Genomic DNA, 24,844 nt, shown 5'->3' with positions numbered 1-24,844 from the left:
TAGCTTCGCGGTGTTTCCCTCTCCCCTCACGCAACATCTTACGCGCTGGTGTTCCGTTTCAACCATAGAGTTTCATACAATATTTACTAAACGGAGCTCTGGCGCTGGTGCCTGCGGGAGTTGCAAGCGAAGTGGTTCAGCCAGCTTGGCAGTGACAGGTACTGCATGGATAGGCCTAAATTTCATCCTTGTGGCCTCAAATGACTTCCTCACTTTGTAAGCTCGTCATTTCCGAGAAAGTATACTGCGTTATATTCATATAAACAAACAACATTAAAATTCACCGATGACAGGATTCGAACACAGCACATCTAGCACGCACACCAGATTTGAAACCGTTACGCCACATAAAATGCACGGACACGGGCATCGACAAGAGACGTAAAAGGCCCATATAAATTTCTCGGTGGCAAGTCACTGCCTTGAGAAGCTTCGCGCGTATTGATTTGGACACTTCGACAAGTTTAACCGTTGCAATTAGTAATTGTGCGCATTCCCAGATTCTTCTGCACTTAGAAAAGTATAGATGGCTCTGAAATTTATGACAGTGCAGGCAGATAAAGCGTAAATAACAAATCCACAAGAACATCTGAATCCACAAGCATGAAGATCAGACAATCCAATCATTCACATGGCAGCTGAATATTGAAGCGCCACAGTTCCCTCTAGTGATTACTGTAGGAAGCGTTATGGTTTCGCCCGCTCTGCTCCGAGGTCGTTCCAGCTGCCATTTGAGGTCTGTCTGAGTGGCCGTTGCCGCTAGGGGGCGGTACCATTAGCACAGTATATATCTTCATTCTTGCAGGCACTCCGCCAAGCACACGTACGTTATCAAACCAATTCAATTTCTCAAAGTAAAATGCGTCAGAAAATTCGTAAAATACTACTCACACGCAGTCTGCCGACATGATGGCATTGGACTGTAATTCTAATACGTACGAAAAGAATCTATTTTACGCGGAACACAAACACAAAGCCTTCTAGCTGCCCTATGTATTTCCGCCCTTAGCCTGGCCCAAGTCCGCTATTTAGCTAATTGAATTTCTAAAAGTAAAAGGTGCCAGAAAATTCGAAAGGTACGACTTGCACACAATCAGCAGCATCGGACTGTAATTGGCATATACGATAAAATATATTTCTGTTACACAGAAATCCAAACACAATCCCCTTTTCTACCAGCCGTTTTTTGAGTGAGCACGCCACGAAAGATGCAAACCAACTAAAGGCTAGCGCCTTCGCTGTAAAAGAACTCGTATGGCTGGGCTCCAATAAGTGTTGTCTCTTCCGGCATAGTACCATATGTTGGTGTTGGGTAGTGCTTACAACAAAGCCACAGAAATTACATTTTACAATTACATTTCGTATCATTAAACCTTTCTCTCTCTCGATCTATTTCTCTCTCTCTCACAGAAATTCGGGGAACCATCTCCTATGCATAGTAGTCTTTGGCTCAGCTGCTACTTAGCTTTTTCTTTTGCTTCCCAAATTTCATGTTGGCCCACCCACAAATTACAGTAGGGCTATACCCCGAAATTCAAGTTTGCCCTCTCTCATATCACTCCCATATTCGAGTTGGCCGAACTCCATATCAGCCTTAAATTTAGGTTGACCCCCTCCCAAATTTAAGTTGGCCCACTCCCATATCACTCAAAATTTAGATTCGGCGACCCCCGATCATCCCCCGATTCGAGTTGGCCCACCCCTATATCAACCACAATTTCATGTTGACCCACTATCAAATTTAAGTTCGGCTACCCCAACCCAATGTATTTTCTATGGAGCCCTATGTGTGCATTTCCGTGGGAAAGGTGTAGCGCTTCTCGCGCGACAGACACAACTTTGCTACCAAATTTTTTTGGGTACTCGCCAAAGAATGCTACGTATAAATAAGTCCCCTATCTTGTGAACAACATAAAACTAAATGACACTAAAAAAAGAAATGCATCTTAATTCGCCGGGTATAACAAAGGTCACTCATTACTGTCTTGAATGTCGACGCCACAGAAAGGGCAAGATTCCTGCGAGCCATAACGAGAAAAGGAGCGGCTCACAAGACATGCTATCGAGAAAACGCGGGGATCAGTATTTCTTTCTCATTACCCCCATTGTTCCCCTTTCGCTGATGAAGAGTCGATACCTTAGCCATTAGCGGTTCTCCATTGATAGCTGTACGCAACCGTGATCGACACAAGTGAGCGAAGCAAGTGAGCTTCGTAAGAACAGGGCGTGTCCTAAGTATTGCGGTAAAACCGGTCCCAGCGAACGAAGCGAATGCCGCATTGCACAGGATAAGACATAACTTGCAATGTCTTGCGCTGTAAATGGCTTGGCAGACTTCCCTGTTCGCCTACTTGAAATCGATATAATGGTTCAATACAGTGCAGATTTGCTTTATCAGCGTGTGGCAGGGATGCGAACAGATTTTTTATTACTGCAGGAACTTGGGTATCCTTTGTCTCCCGAAGATAACCAGGATCAGAATTCTCGCAGCCTGCATGTTACCCGCTGTATTAGCAGTATTCTCTGTTATTCTTCAGATCTCCATTTAGTCTCGAATGAAAGTTGTGGTCGATTTCATAGAAAGAGAGTGGACTGATATCAGTGCAAAGAGATCTTATATTGGTGAGATGTTCATCGACAGCAACCACGGAAACCAGGTGAAATATAGCGTTTATTTCTATGAAAATCATTAACAAATTTAAAAGATGATACCGTCAGAAAAACACTGGTAGCGTGCACGGGAAAAAAAAACAGGAAACGTGGGCAGGCGCGAGAGATTAGGCATGCCCGTTATTTTATAAGAGCAACAGACGGCGATAAGGAATTGAACTAATGTACCGCACAAAGTGTCTATGCGGGAAATTAGGCACGTATACATCCAAGAGGAAGTTCTATGCATTCAGCTTTGTTTACTTGTTAATTTTCATAATAGCAGCCTTCATAGCTACCACCTAGCACTACAGTTATTTTGGTCTTATTTATCCGGAGGTATTATTCTGGTATTATTTAGCAAGCTTAATCATCGTTTCGCTATTCAGGGCACTCTATAACTGACTTCAATTTCATTTTTTCTAGCAGCAAGAATATTTGTTCGGTTGCGCACGCAGTATATCTAGACGATTATGCTGTCGAAGCAGGTCGGTGAAAGGTTAGGTATTTTGTTACAGTAGTGATGCTACACCGCTGCAAAAGAGTTCCTCTGTCAATGAGTTCAACTGTGTAAATGATACGTGTCTGCTACCTTCTCACTGGCATTTCAATCTGTAACTAAACAAAACAAAACTGAAGTTGGGTGAGCAATAATGTTTGCTGCCGGTACTTGTTATAAACGCGCTGGCCATCCTCCCACTTTGTTGCCGTTCTTGCGTTCGCAACGTTCTCCTCATACGTACCTTTCACTGTAAAATTGTCTGTTACAAACAGCACTTCAGAGAAGCATAAAAAATGCATTAACAAAATGCTTCGACGTTGTATCTTTGTCCAAGATAGAACCGTATGCTTTTCAGTTTACATATTAGACGCAAATAAGCAAGACAATAGAAGAAATTAAAGCTACTGGTGTACGCATTCGTAAAATATTCAATCCGAATATTAACGAGGTTCCTCGATTGTGAGAAGCACAATTTCAAATGACATACCATATTTGGAGGGCACTACACTGACGCTACCAAGTCATGGAGAGATTCCTCTAGATATACTTGAAAGAAACCACTACATAGATACCTTTCTATGGCCGTAATCGAAGGAGCCCAATTAGAGAGAGATAGGAGGAACATTGCTAGAAGATGAAGTCGCCGCAATGAAGATTAGACATGAAAAGCCGGGACCCTTTTGTGCCGGCAGTCACAAAACATGTTAACACAGACTTCTTAGACCTTAAACAATGACATCGCTAAGATGATATTTGCAACATGTTGCGTTTTGGGGGGACGTGTGCGCTAGACGCATCCAGAGCGATAATTCGCTACCTGCGGTCTATGGGCTTGTGGGATAGACTGTAATAGCGGCGTGCGTTGATTCAATTCTGTGCGCCGATTATCATCGATATAACTCTTCTTTCTCCCTTCATATGTCTTCGAATTCCCTTTCCGCTTTCCCTCGTGAAAGACAGCAGACCTGAAGTTTCCCCCCTCCCTCCTTATTCTTTGTCTCTCTCTCTCATTGCATTTTTCCTGATGTAGTGGTTGATAGGCCTTCGCTTGAAAACCACTCTGCCTGTCTTAGTCTGCGACTTAGTATCATCACCAGGCCCGCGAAGCTTGTAGTTCACTGGGTTACCTGGCCCCTGAGACAGAAAATCGTCGTTCAGAAACGTTCAATACAAATATGATGGATGGCTAAGGGTATAATGTTCTGCGCTATTTCTGTTCCGCACCTATTTGAAGCATCATCGTTATGCGCGGAATTTGCGCAGCTCCACCTCGCAGTTCAGCACAGGCGTGACAGCAAGACGCGTGGCTCAGTGCCAACTCCGTTGGAAACGTCTTTCTCGCATATGTCGCGTATAGCATAGTATGGTAGTATAGTATAGTATCGTATAGTATAGTATAGTAGCACGGTGCCGCCGTGAATGGTGGAATAATATAGGCAGCGCCGGCACATCCACGGTTCCACCGAGAAGGGTTTGAATTTGCGGAACTACTGGCAAGGTTTCATTTCAGACACGCCTCTGTTGCCTAACGCATGCAGCATATGTCTGCTGCAATGAGGCGTTCTCGTTCAAATTCGACTATCGGAGGCGGCATTTCTTTATTGAGTGCTTGTGCTAGGAAGCAGCTGTTTTAAACCTTAACTACGCCTCTGTAGTTAGAGTGCTGAGACCCGCCAACGAGCCATCTAGGAGAGGAACACAGTGACCGACTGACCAATCCACGCCAAACTAAGGGACGAAGGCACAGAAAGCTTAATTCTAAAACCATACGGTGACCATGCTAACAAGGAAAGTGTTATAGGATTACCTGTTTATTTATTTGATATGCAGATATTATAGATGAAGGAAGAAATGAAAGCGAATGAAAAAACAACTCGCCGCAGGTGGGATACGAACCCACGTCCTTGCATTACGCGTCCGATGCTCTTACCAAATGAGTTAGCGCGGCGCTGTATGGCCTTACACTTTATTGACTAGCTATGTATATGTACTGGAGTTAAAACATTGCGCGCGCCGCTTACGGTGCTTCATTAACCGTTTCGCAACCTCTTCGCTTCTCATAGATTCTGAAATTCCCATTGGTTCGACGTAACTTACGTTTACTTGCAACGTTTCTTTAAAAAAAGCCACAATATTTACGCGACTGACATCAATACAGGTGAACTTTAAGCCCATGGGGACATCCCTCGCAGACGAAACCAAAGCAATTTATTTACCGAATAAACTAATTACGCAATTTGTCTTCGTATTTACACAAAACACTGCTCATGTTTGCATCAGAAAGTTGAACAGAATTATCAAAAGTTTAGTTCCGTGTTTCTACTTTTCACCATGGCCATGTACACCAAAGTAACTGTCATCAAACTTGTTGAATTGCACGTGCAAAGTGTAGATCCATTTTAATCGTTTGGGGGGCAATTGGTTTTGCATCCTGCGGATCTTTAGAGAAGGCAGCTGGCCATTGGAAGAAAAAACTAAGAGACAAAAACCTTTGCGAATTCTGTACCGGGTCTTTCTTTCTGCACTTATATACCAGCTGTCCCAAGTAGTTGGAGAAAAACTTGAATATTTAAATGCCACGATGCTGTACAGAACCAAGGTAACATTGTTTGCCGTCACTTAGAATTACTCAGACTACTTTTTGCAGTCCGCCGAATAGCATAACTAGTCTTAATTAATTAATAAACTTCTCAAATATCCAGGTTAGATGTGTCAATGAGAAAATCGTAGAGCAATATGAAAAACTCAATACGTACAACATAAAATTATTTTTACAAGTATCAAAGAAGCCCACGAATACACGAATCGCCGCGCGACTGGCCACTCGAGGCATTTTGGCGTGTTCGAGGGCATCACTTATGCTTGGAAAAATACATTTATTTACCACGTATTGAGCAATACAAATCTGGATCAGAAGTTTTGCAAGCTGCCCTACAACTTTTTCTCTGACACTCTTAATCTAATTATAATATTTGAGAAGTTGAATTATAATCTGAGACTAAGTGTGTACTAAGACGAAATGCAACAAATAGTGTGTAACTTCAAGTAACGGCCAATATTATATTGGTTCTGTGGATCTACATGGCACTTGCGCATTTTGAAAGTTTTGCTCCAGCCACGTAGGGCAACCAGTATAAGGTGATTGTCCCAGAAAGGTCGTTGGGGCACAATATTCGATCCCCATAACACTATAGCTTTAGTGTGATTATCATTCTTACTATACTTCACGTACTTTCAGGTGTCCATCAGCCGGTCTGTATGTCAGCCTATGTCTCTATTCGTTTTCCCGCCAAATTGGGTCACTGGGTAGGCTATTGTGTAAAATGTGGGGAATCGAGCTGCAGTGCTGAGGGAACCACGATGTTATAAACCAATGGTCGGACAAACATGGGTTAACAGTACGGACACTGGGTATGTACTGCTCGTAAACAAACCTGTTCCGGCCAATTTTGGTTAGAGTGGGTTAATGGGTTAGTGCTACTATTTACTGAAACTATATTACGCCAACTTCGGCGGCTGGATATGTGGCCCGTACAGCACGCCACTCTTCCATGAACATGCTAAGGTTCGTTACAGCGGAACGCAGGACGAGGACAAAAGAAGGTATAAAACGACGGCACAACGCTGTCATGCGCATCCATAAACAACTTTCATGCCTTCTTAAGTGACTGGGTATATTCCACAGGGTATGTGCCCATCTTCAATAAACATTTTTGACGCCAACTTAGGTCAATGGGTACATACCACTGGGTATGTATAGGTATTAAACGTGAAAGACATCATTACAGATTTCTCTGGAGCAAGGCGGATTCGAACCCGCGTCGAATATGCAGACAATCTTGACTGAATATGCTGAGTGATCCCTTTTTGGGTTTTTCAGCTTTCATAGGTCGCCTTTCCTCAGATAACCGCATTCTAGTGCTAGATCTGGATTATACGGGCTGGCGGACATTTCTTGCTCGAAAAATCAAAACACATTCAACTAATTAAAAAATTCGCTAGTTCACTTCAGAATTACTTTAGGGCACATTTTGCAAGTTACGAATAGCAGCCGGGGAGCTTGCAATGCGCATCCACTTAGAATGCATTTGCAGAATTATACCACTTTGGAGTTGGGCGCCATCGAACTCGCCGTAGAACTGCACAGTTGTTCCCCTTACTTTTTTAATAAAAACGCTCCTTTATTCATTGAACCACAAAAGTGACTGGAACGCCCATGTAATTAATTTCTGGTGGATATATCTTGAGAACTCACCGGCTACAGCTCTTAAATTGAAAAATGAGCCCTAAAGTAATAACTAAGACGTTAATTGATAAATTTTGGTTAATTATTTTCATATGACTTTTTTCATTTCTCGTGCTAGTAATGTCCCTCTATTCAAACAATCCAGCTCAAGAAGGAAAATTGCGCTATCTGCTACAGACGATCTTTAAAAATTCCGCAAAACTGAAAAATGTTCAAGCCTGTATTCACATAGCTTCAGGCGCGGACTTCGCGGCGGCGATGCTAGATGGCGCGGCCTGTCCAGATGGAAGCGACTCGTTTGTGCGGTGGCAGTGCGGCAGTACTACATTGTTTCAATGCTAGAAGAATTGACGTCGAGATTCATTTCTATTTTGGGAATCCGCGTTAGCATTCTTCGTAGCTTTACGCAACTTTCTGGTGCATGACAATTTCACTTTCTTAAGCAGTTATGACCTGAGTATTTAGATATACCTGTAACGTCACACTTGAAACCTCAGAAAGAAGAAGGAAAAAAATCAAAATATTTCTTTTCACGGAGGCTTGATCAAAAAATTTCGCGGCTCTGAAGTTCTTAATCTTATCTATACTGCTCCACCATAAGGACGCTGCCTATTTCAGGTGCTGTCGGAACAGCGCTTAGCAGAAGCAAAAGAAAAATGACGCACACATTGGGCTCCGCCACAAAGCGGCCCAAGTCTTCCTTATTCAATCGCGTTACATTTGCGCTGAAAAATAGTTCTTTACGGCTCGTTTATATGAATGTACAAAACTGTTTTAACAGATCCCATAAAAGATAGCACATCAAAATAAAAAAATTTCTTACTAGATTGTTGAAATTAGGTCAAATTTCCTGCCGCACTCAGCGTCATTGCAATAAAACTCCCGCCTGGTCTACAGTATTCGCTGTACGCAGATCACATCTGCATATGGGCCTCTGGATCTCATATACAAGACCTTCAAACAATGCTGCAAGAGGGTCTTGATAGTATCGCCTCCTTCTTAAAAGAAACAGGCATGAGTCTTTCATACGCAAAGACGGCCGTACTTCCTTTTACTAGACGACAGCTGAATAATTTCCAGCTTATGCTTAATGGGCAAACATTTATGTTTGTGAAAGAGCATAAATTTCTTGGGATTATTCTTGACCGCCAGCTAACATGGGCTTCAGACATCCGCGCAATCGAAAAGCAGACCAATGCAGTAATAAACGTACTTCGGCGACTCGCTGGCACAACGTGGGGGGGATCAGTCTCTTCACTATTACAGGCTCATTCCGCACTCATAAAACAAAAAAATGCTTACTCGGCACCTATTCTTCATGGTTTACCGCAAACCTCTGAGGAGCGTCTTCAACGTTTACTGGCAAGACGGCTGCGAGTGTGTCTTGGGGTTCCGCAGGCTACCTCGAGTTCTTTAGTAATTGCAGAAACTCGTCACCCACCATTTCCAGTCATACGAACGGTTGAAACATGCCCACATACTTATCGCATCTTAACCGAACACGAGAATCATCCATTAAACCTCGCGCTTACCGAAAGAAACAAAAGCGAAATTCACGATGTTGTTCTAGAACATAAAGCATTATTACCAAGATTTGAATTATGGAAAGTGGATGTTTGTTACCCTCCCTGGATGTTAACATGCCCTAAAATAGAATTATCGGTTGACGGGATTATATATAAGAGAGACATGTTCATAGTAGCCGCACAACAACTGGCACTCTTCCAAATGTACTCCTTATATCCCCAGTACATCCACGTTTATACAGATGGTTCGTGTCATAAACATTCCTCGACTTCAGCATTCGTCATTCAACATTTTGCGCTGAGCAAACATTTAAATTATCCCGAGAGACATCTTCCACCGTGGCAGAACTGTTTGCAATCCTGCGTGCTGCCAAATTCAAGAATTAGTTATTTTTCGACCTTCTTATTCAAGCCCTCAGTTTTGTTTTTTCTGCAGGCTGCACTCAACCCTCGTAGCTCAGAACCAATGCGAAAGCGCGCGATTCTTTCGCAGAAAGCATCTGCCTGCTTTACTAGATTAACTGAAACACAGGAAGTGCAGAAGCTGGAGGGTAAAGTGAGTGGGGTCGTTGAATCGAAGCCGCAAATTCCATGCTTATACAAACGCAAAGTTGTATAGGTAAAACTGAAAAAAAAAGATCTACTCCTACACTCACGCCGATGCCGTCAGCTGTGTAGTGGCGGAGATCCGCGTCTAGGAATGCGAACGTCCAAACGCATACTAATGTAATGCTGTTTTTACTGCGCCCCCCCCCCCTTATCTTTCGCGGAGGAGCCAGTTTTGCATGTCGCAGTAAATATCCGCGCATGTGACACGGCGAAGACGACGGAAATGGCGAAGCGAGTTAACTCCACGCGCCACCCAGGCCAGCAGTTGTCGATGAAGGCGAAATAAATAAAAAAACAGCGACCAGACCGAATCGGTCGAGATGAAGGCGCACGTTCGGCGTTTAAGACAGGCACTCTCTAAGGCTCACCTCGAATGGATGCCTTTGAGACTGAAGTCCAGCTCCCGTTTCTTTGCTCGAACTTTACCATCTCAAGCAGCTGCATTTAAATATCCACTTGGCGGAGTCGGTGGTAAATCAGGCTGCGAAATAGTACGTTCTCTCCCACGGAGTTACGGTAGAAGTTCCCTAGAGTTTGCATTCTGCATAATGTGCTGAAAGGTATTGAAGGCTTATTTTCTCTGAAACGTGCTTGGTGCTTCAACGCCAGTCGAAAACTTGCCTGTTATATGGAATAATGTGTGAGCTAACAAAGGGGCAAACCTTAACTCGCAGTTATTGCGATACCTCTTTCTTACTCTGCCGTATGATTAAAAAAGAACTGCGAAATGTTATGTTATGATAACGTTGACATGCCGGAGATCTTGTTGCAGATAACAGCAGTGGCGCCAGTATTGTAGATAATTTTTTTATTGTTGATATTGCTCCATTTATTTATCTTTTATTGGTGCTTCGAAATATCTAGATGAAGGTTGCAGTGTTCGTTTGTAGTGCTTCGTACGTTGTAGGCTTTAGCGAATCATCGCCTTATTACCTGAATTTAAGTTTTTTGTGATGCACGTTTCAGATTTTGATTATTATTTCTTCGCTGTCGATCATTTAATTCCTATCTGCGCATTAAATAGGAGATCTGAATGTTTAGCTAAGGCAGTGTTTTTAATATTTCATTCGTCTTCCAGACGTTCTGAAGTGTCGATAGCTTTTTACAGTTGCCAGCTTCCTCTTAGGATTTGTCATCGGAGTTTGTCCTCGAAGTTGGTGTCCAGACAGCGCATTACTAGTTTTTTATGACTACTGAGATAAAGGGCATTACCACTACTGTGGCCAATCGCAGAAGCGATTGCTTTCGGTAAATTATAAATGGACCTCGTGACACATTTCTAATAATTGCTCTTATCTGGAGTGGTTACTGCAGGAAAAGATGCAGAGCACGCACTCACACGCACAAGAATGATACCGCGTGTAGCGTATGCACCATACAAGTACCGTGTGTTAAATATATTGTGCTAATGTTCAGCACGAAGATTACACGGAAAACTTCGCGCACGCACTATTTCGTAATGCACTAGAGACAATAAGAAAACGAGTGCTTTTCGAAAAATTGTGCGGATGCAGCGCATGCGCACTGAGGGAATCGATGTTATACGAAGCATTTCACAGGTACCTGGATCTCTAGCGTTTGTTGGGGGTTCCCCAAAGCGATACGAGGTGGATCAGCGTGTTATTTTATATTGAATGGTTGGTTATATGCGTGAAGTCGTGAGCTTATCTACCTGTGACGACAGCAGCGCGACGACGGCCGCGTAAAGGCGGTCGTATGGCAGCAACGGCACGCTTTCAGCGCCGGCAGCTCGACGCAAGTTTAGGATATTGCAATTGGTGATTGCTACACGGGCAGTGCACCAGCATAAGCGAGAGAAACACAGAAAGCGACTTCATCAGAAACTACGTATTACGCAGTCGTGTATATATATATATATATATATATATATATATATATATATATATATATATATATATATATATATATATATATATATATATATATATATATATGTGCATTAAAAAATTAAATTATCGGGTTTTACGTGTCAAAACCACTTTCTGATCATGAGGCACGCCGTAGTGGAGGACTCCGGAAATTTAGGTTTTAGGAAATTTAGGAATTTTAGGAATTTAGAAAATTTAGGTTTCCGGAGGACTCCGGCAGCCTAAATCTAAGTACACGGGTGTTTTCGCATTTCGCCCCCATCGAAATGCGGCCACCGTGGCCGGGATTCGATCCCGTGACCTCGTGCTGAGCAGCCTAACACCATAGCCACTGAGCAACCATGGCGGGTTATATATGCATGTAAATTGATGATAAAATTTGTACTCCCCCGAAAGAATGTTAAACCATGGTTAATTTAGGCGATTGTGAAATCAGCACACAGTCGGACAAAACTATGCAGTGAGCTACGAGGTAAGCACGCAGGTAAGCACTCAGTAAAGTGGGCCTTTACTGGAGATCACGCTGCCTATAACAGTGCCTCAGAGCGCGAGCTCTCACAAGGAAAGAAGACGAGGAAGCAGCATGGAGCGCGCGTCGAGCGTTTCACGGAGCTGGTTGGCTTTTGAAAGAGAGAAGTGTGCGTGCATGCATGCATGTTTTATTGTTGTAATAAATACAATGAAAAAGAAGGCTATCGCAAGCGATGATTGGAGCATCGGCTTGCTGTGCTCGACGCCAGAGGTTACATTCCACCGTCGGTCAGACATTCATTTCTTTTTTTATAAAAGTGAGAGGAGACAGGCACCTACGTACGTGGCGAAATTTGCGCAGAATGAAGCTAAGGTTGCTTCACATAAAAATGCCGCTGAACAAAGCAGAATGTCTTATCACACACAGTGCTGCTCTGACGTAAACCAATTTCAAAGCTTTCTATTCAAATTCTGCGAGAGAGAGAAAAAACTTTATTATGTCCTTGATGGGGTTAAAGGGTGGCGCGGGTCGGGAGACTAACCCTCAATCCCCCCCTTTCCTCAGACGGCGGCCAGTCCTTGCTTTCTGGCGGTGTCTTCGGCCATCCGGATGGCCCAGAGCTGCTCCTCTGGGTCCAAGCTGAGCAGCAATGCCTCCCACTGCTCGGCCGTACTAATGATGCTTGTGTTGGTGCGGGAGGTGTTGGTGGGTGAGGCTTTAGGGCATTGTCAGATAATATGATCGAGGTCAGCGTGGACCTTGCATGCTTTGCAGAGTGGGGAGCATGCATCGGGGTACATGCGGTTGTAAAGCACGGGGTTCGGAAACGTTCATGTCTGAAGGAGTCGCCAAGTAGTGGATTGAGATTTATTCAGTGTTTTGTGTGCTGGGGGGCAGTGTAACGGCTCTCTGCGGTAGTGCAGGAGAATTTCTCTGAACGTAATCATTCCGTCCCGCGCCTGACCGCGATACAGAACAGAGGGCTGGTCGGGATCGGAAGACGCAGGTGAAGGATGATGCGCCCGGTGTGCGAGAGCTCGGGCGGCATCTTGGGCGGCTTCGTTTCCAGCCAGACCCGAGTGACCAGGGGCCCAGATTATCTGCACATCGCTTTAGCCTACGCTGCTACCAATACACACTGCATCATCAGCGATTCAAAAACGGCCATTCGTAACTACGCAAGAGGACTGATAACACCCCAAGCGCAGAAGATTCTCTATGGCACTCCTCCCCCAAGGCAACGCCAATTCTGCGAGCAACCCTTCACGACTAGTCAAAAACATTTTCGGGCCATTCCCACTACGCGTGTATGTTACGCGAGATCACGTAAACTGCAATAGCTCCTCATCTGATATAATGTGTACACGCGGATAATGCATGATTAGGACGAGCAAGCGAAAAATAACTATTGCTGATTCGACGCCTTTTTCCCCTTAACACTCTGCTATTTGTCAAAACGTTCTTGGACTGCGTCCACTTCGCTTACCTGTTATATGACGTCACAAAACCGCGAAAGCTGACGCGTCAAAATGACGCGTACAGCTTATTAATGCTATTAGTCTGCCTAAAAAAAACACAGCACTTTCTTCGGAAGTCGGAAATTGCCCCGTTCCGAAAGGAATACAAGATGGCGGTGCACCGATCATTCAGGCACATGCTATTCGTACCTTCCGGAGAGCATGGACTTAGTTGCCTATAATAATCCTTTTTGCATGCCAGTGTAACGTTATCAAGCCCTTTCGGCACGTTTACGACCTCGCTTTGCCAACTCGTTTGTGCTGAAGATTCGTTTTAGGGGCATTCTTATCATTATGTTGGACGCCACTGCGATCTTCGAGCAGCCACCGCAAGCAAACGAATGGCAAGCGGATCAATCGCAGCCGCAGGCACCACCTCATCCGGTTATCTGTTTTTACTGTGCTGGCTCGGCCCAATCGGAACTCTACCCATTGAGCGCGCTCTTCTACACTTGTCAGCCAATCAGGTAAGAAAAACCGGTCACTCTTAGGCAATGTTACTTGTTTTAAAACAAACAAATGTGACCTATTCACGAGGCGAGCGTTTGATTGGTCTTTTCAGACAACGCCATGAGTCACTGCCCGATGCTGTCGTCGGCGGTTACGTAATTTTTCCGGGAGATGATCGGAATAAAAGCAGATTCAATAGTTTCGCTTTATACGGCCCCAGAATGTCAAATGCATAAGTTCTTGGTAAAAGGCAATCTGGAACTCGGGCTGTTACATCTATGGCCTTGAACTTCCTCGATACTTCTTCTCTTTCAACACCATCTTAGGTGATGCGAGAAGTATACTTGTGATGACTTAGCTACATTCCATCATACGGTAATGGCGAACTTCTTTGATAGGCGGAAGGGCGACTTATAGAACGGAGTTGATGTAATGGAAAAGAAGAAGCTGACGGGAATACATTAGGAAATGCACACGCATACCAAAAGCTAGCCATTCTTTGGGCAATACAGATGGGATAATACAGATCAAACTGATGTCAGAAAAGGCAATCTAACTCACTCATTGTTCTTGGCCGCTCACTTGCTAGATGTATTAGAAATACTAGAGTAGAAACGTTTAGGTGCAGTGGGTAGCGGGAGATATCTCGAGAACTAGAGTCCGTATTAAGAAACAGTTATTTCACTTAAAGCGTTTGTGCCAGCCAGTATTAATGTCAGACTTATTAGCGAAGGCCGATGATGAACAGCATTTTCGAACAAAAATATTTGAGAATTCGGTCCCAGCTGCTTCCATATGAGGATGTGTTCAGCAACACTCAGGGGATGAACGGGTAAATTTTACTCAGGAAGACTGCCTCAGGCCCTTTGAAGGTTATTTGGTGAGTGCCGTGCCATGTGGTGTGTATGTGTGCTTTTTTTTCAAAGACAGTCCTTGCGTTGCTTGGTGCTTCGGTGCAGGGCGAATAACGGCTGCAGTGCTTGGAACCTGTTTCATCTGGGACCAAGAACCTAGCAGGTTCTTGCACTGAAGTGGAGGTTTTATTTATTTATTTATTTATTTATTTATTTATTTACTTATTTATTCATTTATTTATTCTAACGCGTCAAATGGCCCATTGAGAAAGAAAGCCGTAGTCTGTCGTATGCAGCAGCGAAACAGGGCATAAGTTCGCATCGCCATTGGCTGCGACGCCATGTCACAAGCGCACCGCCTCGACGGAGCTTAGTGATTGAAAAGGAACACCTGTTGCCGCGATAGCGCGCCAGTTATTGCGTGAAGGGAGAGCGCATCTCCGCGATACTACGTCACCCTCGCTCTCGGCAGGAGCGCTCCTCGACGGAGCAGCGTCCATCTCTCCTCGATAGCAGGCCTGTGCCACTCAGCTTTATGATTTATTGGTACTTGGACCAATCTTTTCACTACCAAGCCCGGCGTGGCGAAAGCGATGACGTCAAAATCATCCCGGCTTAGTCTGGAGCGTTCCCATTAGATTCTAGGGCAGCTGGGCAAGGTAGCATGGCGTTATTGATCGAAATCCGCAGGCCTGGTGCCATCTAGGAGGCGTTGGCAGAGCGGGCGAAAGAAAACAAGTGCTGCTGCATTAGTGCGCCAGGTGTTGCGTAAGAGGAGAAGGCGTCGCCGCAACGCGTGGCCCGATAGGCATCGTCGCGTCACCGCCTGCGGCGTTGACAACGCAGACTGATGCTGGTTGCTGGCTCGTGCAACACGTACCGCTATGATTACTCGCAGCGCAAAAGTCGAAGTACCGCTCGCCGACGTTCAATTCGACATTAATGCTTCCGCATTCGCAACTAATAAGACGTGCTTGGGCGTCCTCGAATTTACATTTACTTGATGATTTGTTGCTTGTTTATATTTATTTATTTTGTTGGTCTTGCTGGTGTAGCCGATGTGATCGTGCTGCTGATGCGATTGTTCTGTCCTGCAGTGTAGCAGGAAAATTTAAGACTATAATGACCCACGCCAATTAAACAAAAGAAACATATGGCAGCGCCGGCAAGAACATACTGGAATTCACCGACGATTAGGATACTCTGTAATGCGAATTTTGAGCGCAGATGTTTAGTGGTTTTGAATTCGCCATATATCAGGCCGGAGAATTTGATTCTGAATGACAGCGTCCTGTCGGTGGCAGCGCCTTGCCTCTGCTCGGGCAGCTCGCTGAGAAAAAGCGGCAGAAGTGCCTCCACTGCTTGCGTCGCTCATTGCTCACACAGAAAGCGTGAATACGTGAACGCGTGGCTCACATGGAACGCATTCCCTAGCAGCGACGGCACAGGCGAAGTAGCTCGTGCACAGTGGGTCCGAATAATAGACCGATCAGCTTACTGTCCGTTGCCTACAAAGCATTTACTAAGGTAATCGCAAATGGAATCAGGAACACCTTAGACTTCTGTCAACCAAAGGACCAGGCACGATTCCGTAAAGGCTACTCAACAATAGACCATATTCACACTTTCAATCAGGTGATAGAGAAATGTGCGGAATATAACCAACCCTTATTTATAGCTTTCATTGATTACGAGAAAGCGTTTGATTCAGTCGAAATCTCAGCAGTCATGGAGGCATTACGGAATCAGGGTGTAGACGAGCCGTATGTAAGAATACTGAAAGATATCTATAGAGGCTCCACAGCCACCATAGTCCTCCATAAAGAAAGCAACAAAATCCCAATAAAGAAAGGCGTCAGGCAGGGAGATATGATCTGTCCAATCCTATTCACATCGTGTTTACAAGAGATATTCAGAAACATGAATTGGGAAGTATTGGAGACAAGAGTTAATGGAGAATACCTTAGTAACTTGCGATTCGTTGATGATATTGCCTTGCTTAGTAACTCAGGGTACCAATTGCAATGCATGCTCACTGACCTGGAGATGCAAAGCGGAAGAGTGGGTCTAAAAATTAATCTGCAGAAAACTAAAGTAATGTTTAACAGTCTCAGAAGAGAACAGCAATTTACAATAGGTAGCGAGGCACTGGAAGAGGTAAGGGAATACATCTACTTAGGGTAGGTAGTGACGGCGGATCCGGATCATGAGGCAGAAATAATGGGAAGAATAAGAATGGGCTGGGGTGCATTTGGCAGGCATTCTCATATCATGAACAGCAGGTTGACATTATCCCTCAAGAGAAAAGTGTATAATAGCTGTGTCTTACCAGTGATCACCTATGGGGCAGAAACCTGGAGGCTTACGAAAAGGGTTCTAATTAAATTCAGGACGACGCAACGAGCTATGGAAAGAAGAATGATGGGTGTAACGTTAAGGGATAAGAAAAGAGCACATAGGTAGAGGGAACAAGCGCGAGTTAATGACATCTCAGTTGAAATTAAGAAAAAGATATGGGCATGGACAGGATGTGTAATGAGGAGGGAAGATAACCGATGGTCATTAAGGGTTACGGACTGGATTCCAAGGGAAGGGAAGCGTAGCAGGGGGCGGCAGAAAGTTAGGTGGGCGGTGAGATTGCAGGGACAACATGGCCACAATTAGCACATGACTAGGGTAGTCTGAGTAGTATGGGAGAGGCCTTTACACTAGAGGGGGCTTAACCAGGCTGATGGTATATATATATATATATATATATATATATATATATATATATATATATATATTATCAGGATACACTACAATTTATTTTAGACCAATGACGTTGGTATTTGGTAAGAAAGCTGTGAAAGCGAGGCGCTCTTTTTTTATTTTTGAAGCCCCGCTATGACAAGAATTGCTTTTTTTTACGCTTGATGGTTGTGGGTTTAATAACATTAAATTTGCCCTCACCTTTCGTGTTCCAGTATCGCCCCATCCATAATCGGGACGCAGGTAGTGCACCTCTCCGTTTGCCTGGCCACATGAGCGCTGCGGATTATACGGGCACCTTTTATTCTTCACGAAACCTAACACGCACATGCTACACTAAGCAGCAGGTGTGACTGTTTCACAAATTTGTCGAAAATTTTCTGTTACCTCTCAGGTTTAGTTATACTGATAACTGTCGCTCTTTGTCGCAAGGGCCACATATTTGGCCCTTGCGCCACTAAACAACACATATCCATTCATTCATTATACTGATAACGTTACCGGGCGTCCCAGTTAACTTAGACCTAGAATATTTTAAAAACTCAAGAGCTGTAGAGAAATCGCACCGTCTGCACAGTAGCGGCAGTGCTAATTGCGTTTAATTGGCCTAACTTTAATTATTTCTTGAATCGCAAACATGTGAATTGCAGAGTTGTAGTGCACCTTAAATAATCACCGGATCAAGCATTTATATTGTGCTGAAGTGTTCCTGGTTGTTTTTTCCAAGAAAAAACCAAAACCGACGAACTACGTGTAATATGCAATAGATGAGCACTCGTGCGCCGTTACTCAAGCGCCTCCATGCAACCTTTAAAAGATATGCGGCTACATCTGTTTATCGCCGCGTCGTAGAAGGCTTCGTCATGCAGGAGGGCTGGAGAGGTTTCGCGACCTTACTAGCGTGGTGCGATAAGCGTCCGCATCTGCTGACGTAAGAAAGTCGTGCTCCATCGTGAGGCACTCAGGGTAGGTTTAACCTTCGCGTATCTTGAAACACAGCTACAAAGGAAATTCAGCCAATGTTAAAAAAACACAGTGAGCCAAACAGCACGAAAAGGAAAGAAAGGCAGCTCTCGGAAGGACAGAAAAGAGCTACTCAGGAGTTTGTTTCAACAAAAAGTATACCAAACGCCCGTAAGACGACTCAGCCACCCACGCAGAAACATCGAAAGGTTCAACTGGTTTAGCTACTTACTCTTTCTGTCTCTTGAACTGCGAAAATAGGCAAAATAAAGCAGTTTTCTACCTATTTCCATTTTCGTCACAAGCTTTCTTTATGTAAGGAAAGGGTGACATCATGAAGGTGCGTTAAGCATTGACATTTTACACCAGTATTGAATGGTTATTTTCTACTGCCATTTATAGCACTGCTCAAACAGGTCACAGTCTGAAGCAATACAGTAGCTGCTTCTTTCCAACACTTGCGCGGTTGCAACTTTGACCGACAGTGTTGGATTCTCGCGGCAGACTCTGTTCTTTCTTTTTGCCTCCAGGGCATCCGGTGTGATGATTAATGCACTGTTATACATGCGATATTTCACGTAGCCCCACATGAAGAAGTCCTGCGGTGTCATGTCTGACAACCTTGCAGGCCAGGGTACCGTTCTCTGCCGGTCAATGTACTGTCCGGGAATAAGCTTGTCGAGCCATGCTCGAAATTGACCACTACTATACGCAGGCCCACAATCGTGTTGAAACCTGATCTTCCGAAGGTGCGCCAGTGTAAAGTTGCAACAGACATCGCTTGCGGAGCCTTCGAGGATGTCGTTGACGTAATAGTGCGTCATTATTGTGTTGTCAAAAAATATGGGCCCATGATCGCTGCCATCAAAAACGCTGCACGAGACACGCGACATTATGCTAGCGCTGATATTGGTGTCGTATTTGTGTCAGACAGTGGAGTTTCCTCTCACTTCAGTAGTGCTTTACACACGCTGAAGATTAGCTTCTGTGTTTCTAGAGAAATTAGCCTCACCCGTCCAAGGTACGCCAAAGACAAAATCCGTTTCATCTTGATATTTCTTGAAAATCCAACTGGCAAAGTCAAGTGCGTATTCAAAATGTCGGTCTTCAAGTTGTCTATGAAGGTGATCACAGTACGATTGCAAATAACCTTTTCTTTTCAAAATCTTCCACAATGAGGACCTTGAGGTTCCGACCTCCACACTTGCGTCGCGCACACTACCGTGATGATTACCAGAAAAGAATGCCAAAACATCCGTTTCAGCTTCTTGAACTACCATCGCAGTCCTGTGTCGCCTTCTTGTGAAGCTACCCGTCTCCCAAAAGACTTCGTATGTTTAACGTACGTTCAGTTTGACAGACAAAGACTGGAAGATATTATGGGAGCTACTCCCGGTCCTTGGATAATAACAGGGGACTTCAACGCTCACCACCATATATGGGGAAGCTCCAGGATAAATTCGAGGGGCAGGTCACTAGTATCCTTTGCATCAGGCCACAACCTGTGTCTTCTAAATGACGGAAGCCCGACATTTCTGCGAGGAACTACGTACAGTAGCTGCCTTGACTTGACTTTGGTGTCACGTTGCCTGACTTTGAGCGTGCAGTGGTTCACTGATATTGAAACCCATGGAAGTGATCATATTCCGACCTATCTGGGAATCGATGGACTAGACGCCGCATTACCGGTTGTCTCTCACCAAATCGACTGGTCAATCTTTCAAGATCGCGTAGAAGACACATGCAAGGCACATATTGCACGCAGTTTAGAAGACATAATTGCAGACGCTATGCAAAATTACACACGCTGCTTCACACATCCATCAAAGCGTACAGATAATGAAATAGAATTGGAAAGGCATCGTGCACTACGTCGCCGAAACTGAAAGGAGGTACAGGCGCAGGAAGTCAATTCTTGACCTCAGAGAAGCTCGGTGCATGCAAAAGAAGAACAAACGCCGTATGGATAAGCTAGCGCATCAAACATGGAAATGTTTTTGCGACTCACTAGACTCCCGCAAGCCATTGTCCTGTGTGTGTCGTACCCTACGGGGTCTTTGTTCAAGTCACCAGTAACGACATCCTTTCAGTGCCCTTGCTCTAATTTTGCGCGGACGTCGCCGGCGGCACAGTTTTAGTCCCTCACATGGTTCTAGGCAACATCCCCGGCGCACGAGATGCAAGTATGGACGCTCCATTGTCTATGGAAGAGTTAGAAGCTGCTATGTCGCTATGCAGGTGTTCGTCTTCACCAGGGTCCGATGGCATACCATATACTGCTTTGCGCCACCTAGGCAGAGAAGCACGAAGAGAACTCCTCAGGCTTTTTAACAGTTCAGGGAAAGATGCTGTCGTCCCACAGGAATGGAAACGCAGCCGCCTGGTACCGCTTCTAAAAGCAGGAAAGTCGCCGCTTGAACTGGCATCCTATCGGCCTATAGCTCTTGCCAGCTGCATCGGGAAGCTCATGAAACGTATGATCCTCATGCGTCTCAAACGGTACCTTGGACACCACAAAATTTACCCTGAATCTATGGCGGGATATCGACGCGGTCGTTCATCGATTGACTGTGTTATCGATCTAGTATCATCTGTGGAATGACAAAAATCTCGGAAGCGATTATCAGTAGCACTCTTTCTTGACGTGAAAGGCGCTTACGACAACGTTTCCCATCAATCCATTCTAGACGCACTTTTGACAATTGAACTAGGAGGGCGAGTATATCGATGGGTCAGTAACTACTTGAGGCAAAGGTCCTTGTTCGTACGTACGGAAGGTGGTCCGACTACCAACCACTACACATGCCGAGGCGTTCCCCAAAGTGGTGTTCTAAGCCGTATTCTTTTCAACCTCGCGCTTCTTGGGCTGGCCGTATCAATACCGGAAACACTGAGTGTTTCAATCTACGCCGACGACATCTGCATCCGGACATCAGCGGTCACTCGCCTGCAGGTTCCCGCACGGCTACAGAAAGCAGCACCACAGGCATCTGACTACCTTCACACACAAGGCCTTACCATCTCAACAGAAAAATGTGCGTTAGTCGCTTTTACGCGAAAAGCAATGACTCCTTATCCAGTATGCATCAACGGTCAGCCTACCTCCTACAAGAGAAGTCACCGGTATTTGGGCGTTTTTGTAGACCGGGACGTCACCTGGAGCCCTCATGTTGCCCACGTAAAGAAGAAGCTCACATCTATTGTTCGTCTTCAAGTTTATCGCCGGCAAAAGATGGGTATCGTCAGTGGGCTCCATGCTACAGTTATATCGAGCGCTGTTCATCGGATTCCTACTCTATAGCTCCCCCGTGCTTGCTAAAATATGCAAGTGAAGTCTTCGAGAACTTGGGAGCGTGCAGGCGTAGGCACTACGTGTTTGTCTAGGCCTTCCGCGCAGCGCCTCAACAGCTGGAACCATTATAATGGCTCAAGACCATTCGATCACGACTTACATTAGCACCAAAACGCTTAGAGCCCATCTTCATCATGTTTCACGGATGCAGTCAAGCTATCTTGCGTGCCTGCCAGAACGAAGACCACAGGCGTCCTTCTCCAACAAGGTCAGCATCCATCGTACCTCCTTACCATCGCGTTTCGCAACCTCTGCACGTTCAACCTCAGCTTTGTGGTGTTTAAAACAACCTCAAGTTTGTCTTACGGTTCCAGGGATAAGAAAGAAGACCGACATGCCTACCTTGGCCTTGAAGCAAGCAGCTCTGGATTGTTTGCACACTTTCTATTTTGATCGAGTACACATATATACGGATGGCTCTTCCACTCAGACCAGCACCACCAGCGCAGTGGTTATACCATCACGATCACTAAGCTTCCAATACAAGATTTCTCACTTGACAACATCGACTGGTTCGGAGCTTGTTGCCCTCCGAGGTGCCGTTGATTATATTAATAACCAACCGGCTAATCGGTGGGCTATATTCTGCGATTCGAAGGCGGCCTTACAATGTCTACTGGAGTCTCTTCGCCGCGGGTCATGTGAACAACTCGTGTCGGAGATACGAGAAATGCACCATCACATGATCACGAAAGGACAAGACGTCATGTTTCAGTGGCTGCCTGGTCATTGCGGTATCTCCCGTAACGACCTCGCTGACGAAGCTGCTAAAAAAGCACACGAAGGAGCAACCCTTCTTTCAATACCTTTATCGCGGACCGACGCAGCCCAATACTTAGGCAAGCTAGCGCACTCTTTTACATTGGAGGAGTGGCACACACCTGAATTCACTCAACATCGCTTACATTCCCTCGATCTCTCTATGCAACTGCGGCTGTTACCAGGTGTTCCGGGAAATGAGGAAGCAGTGCAGACGACCAGTTTGGGCGTCGCATTCACAAATGCTTATGCATTTTTGATTGGAATGGCTGATAGCGCCGAGTGCAATGCCTGTAGTGTCGAGGAAACCATAGAACACCTACTGTGCTACTACCCAACTTATGAAAATGAAAGGCAAGACCTCTGCACAGCTCTCAATCAGCTAGATGATAAGCCGTTCACCTTGAACAAGATCTTGGGATCATGGCCTCGCATATCGCAGCTACAAAAGGCCACAAAAGCGCTGCTGCGATATTTGAAAGCGACCGGATAGAGTCAGCGTCTGTGATCCGGACTGAGTGACCGACTGACCAACTATCTCCAGTAGACTTTCTCTTCTGTTAATCTTACCGTCCCCCTTTCCCTTTCCCCAGTGTAGGGTAGCCAACCGGGCTCCGTCCTGTTTAACCTCCCTACCTTTCCGTTATCATTTGCTCCCTCTCTCTCTCTCTCGTACGTTCTAAATATTTTTGAGGGGCTAGGAAGTCATCCGCGATGCCACATCCGGAATAAATTCGCTGCCTTCCTCTTGTCGCCATGCGCCGCCTCCAGAGTCAGGATCATTTTAGCCTCCTCATCATTCGCGAAAGGCATGACTGTCTTCTCTCAATGGTCACTGGCGTGGTACCATTGAGATCTCCCATTATTATCTACGCATTGACACGTCAAGCACAAATGGCTTACGTAATCGACAGCAGCATACGATGGCCGTACAGATCCGACAAAATGCATTAGCTGGACATAGCCTACGCAAGGTCTTTTTCTATTTCTAAAACGAACAAAAGGAACAAACGGTCTCAATGCACCTGTCTACGAAACAAGTGCGCGAAATTACAGTTCCGAGTGCGCCGTCACGGTTTCCCGGCTTCAAAACCCCCCTCCTGCTTTAAAGAATAGCAAGTAGCTCTTAGACTGCTGGTGACGCGAGCTATATTTCTTTCTTTTCTTTATTCAATGCTGCAAACCTTGTACAGGTCTAAGCAGGGTGGGTCAAATGGCAATAAAACAGTAATAACGAAGTTAAAAACATCAAAGTGTGGCGAAAGGCAATAAAGAATCATTCCAGTCGCTTACAGTGCGAGGAAAAAATGAAAACTTGAGTAAATGTGTTGGCGAAAAATACGGTGTCAGGGAATTAGGATGATTGTGGCGTGTATGAGTCGACGTTGAAAGCGACAGATATGGAGAAGGGATAATAGCTACATCTTGATCCGAAAGTAAGAAAATAAATTGCAAACGTAAATTTTTTCTTCGTTGTTCAAGACATCGGATACCGGTAATCTGCATTAATTCAGAGGGTGAGTCATACGGGGAAAAGTTAGAGTAAATAAACCTTACAGCCTTTCTCTGTACCTTTTCTAGGTGGGTTATATAGCGTTTATTAAACGGGTCCCAGACAACGCATGCATATCCAAGTTGCGGTCTAATTAGTGAACTATAAGCAAGTAATTTTACGCTAGGGGGAGAATTTCTAAGCTTATGTTTTAAAAAGTATAGTTTACGGAATGCGGAAGAACACATGTTATCTATATCTAAATTCCATGGTAAAGTATTGGTAAGTGTGACACCTAAATACTTATATTTAGTCGCTTCCAGCAAAGGTGACGAACCTAGCCTGTAGTTAAAAGAAAGCGGAGTTTTTTGTGAGAGAAGCGAAGAAACACGGCCTTATAAGTGTTAAGTTTCATGTCCCACGTTTCACACCATTCAAAAATCTTAGCAAGGGAGGAGTTAAAATGGATTTGGTCGTTAATTGAAGTTATCTCTTGAAAAAGCACACAATCATCCGCAAACAGTCTGATTTGGACATTCGGATCAAGATCAGTAGTAATTTCATTAATGTATAATAAAAACAATAATTGCCCCATCACACTTCCTTGGGGCACGCGAGAGCCGACCGGAAGGCAAGCTGATTTTTGCGCATTAACTGCTACAGATTGGTAGTGATTGGTTAAACAGTTTGACATTCATATGATTAAAAGTTCCGTAGGCCAAAGGGTCTGAGTTTCAATATTAGTTTGTCATGGGGAACTCTATCGAAAGCTTTACTGAAGTCAAGAAATATTGCGTCAATCTGACCGTTCTT

General features: G+C 44.8%; 1 long non-coding RNA gene across 1 annotated transcript in view; it reads right to left on the bottom strand.

Annotated features, from left to right (window-relative positions):
• LOC135911077 (uncharacterized) overlaps positions 1 to 24,844 on the bottom strand; it is a 357,016-nt gene that overhangs the window by 181,015 nt on the left and 151,157 nt on the right. The window contains exon 3 of the long non-coding RNA XR_010567204.2: positions 17,667 to 17,744. This is a non-coding gene — a long non-coding RNA (uncharacterized lncRNA). The remainder of the gene's footprint in view (positions 1 to 17,666; positions 17,745 to 24,844) is intronic.

The sequence above is a fragment of the Dermacentor albipictus genome, chromosome 1 (genome assembly GCF_038994185.2).
Source record: "Dermacentor albipictus isolate Rhodes 1998 colony chromosome 1, USDA_Dalb.pri_finalv2, whole genome shotgun sequence".
NCBI classification, from domain to species: Eukaryota; Metazoa; Arthropoda; class Arachnida; order Ixodida; family Ixodidae; genus Dermacentor; species Dermacentor albipictus.
Note: the sequence above shows the minus strand (reverse complement) of the source record. Positions and strands in the feature narration are given on the sequence as shown.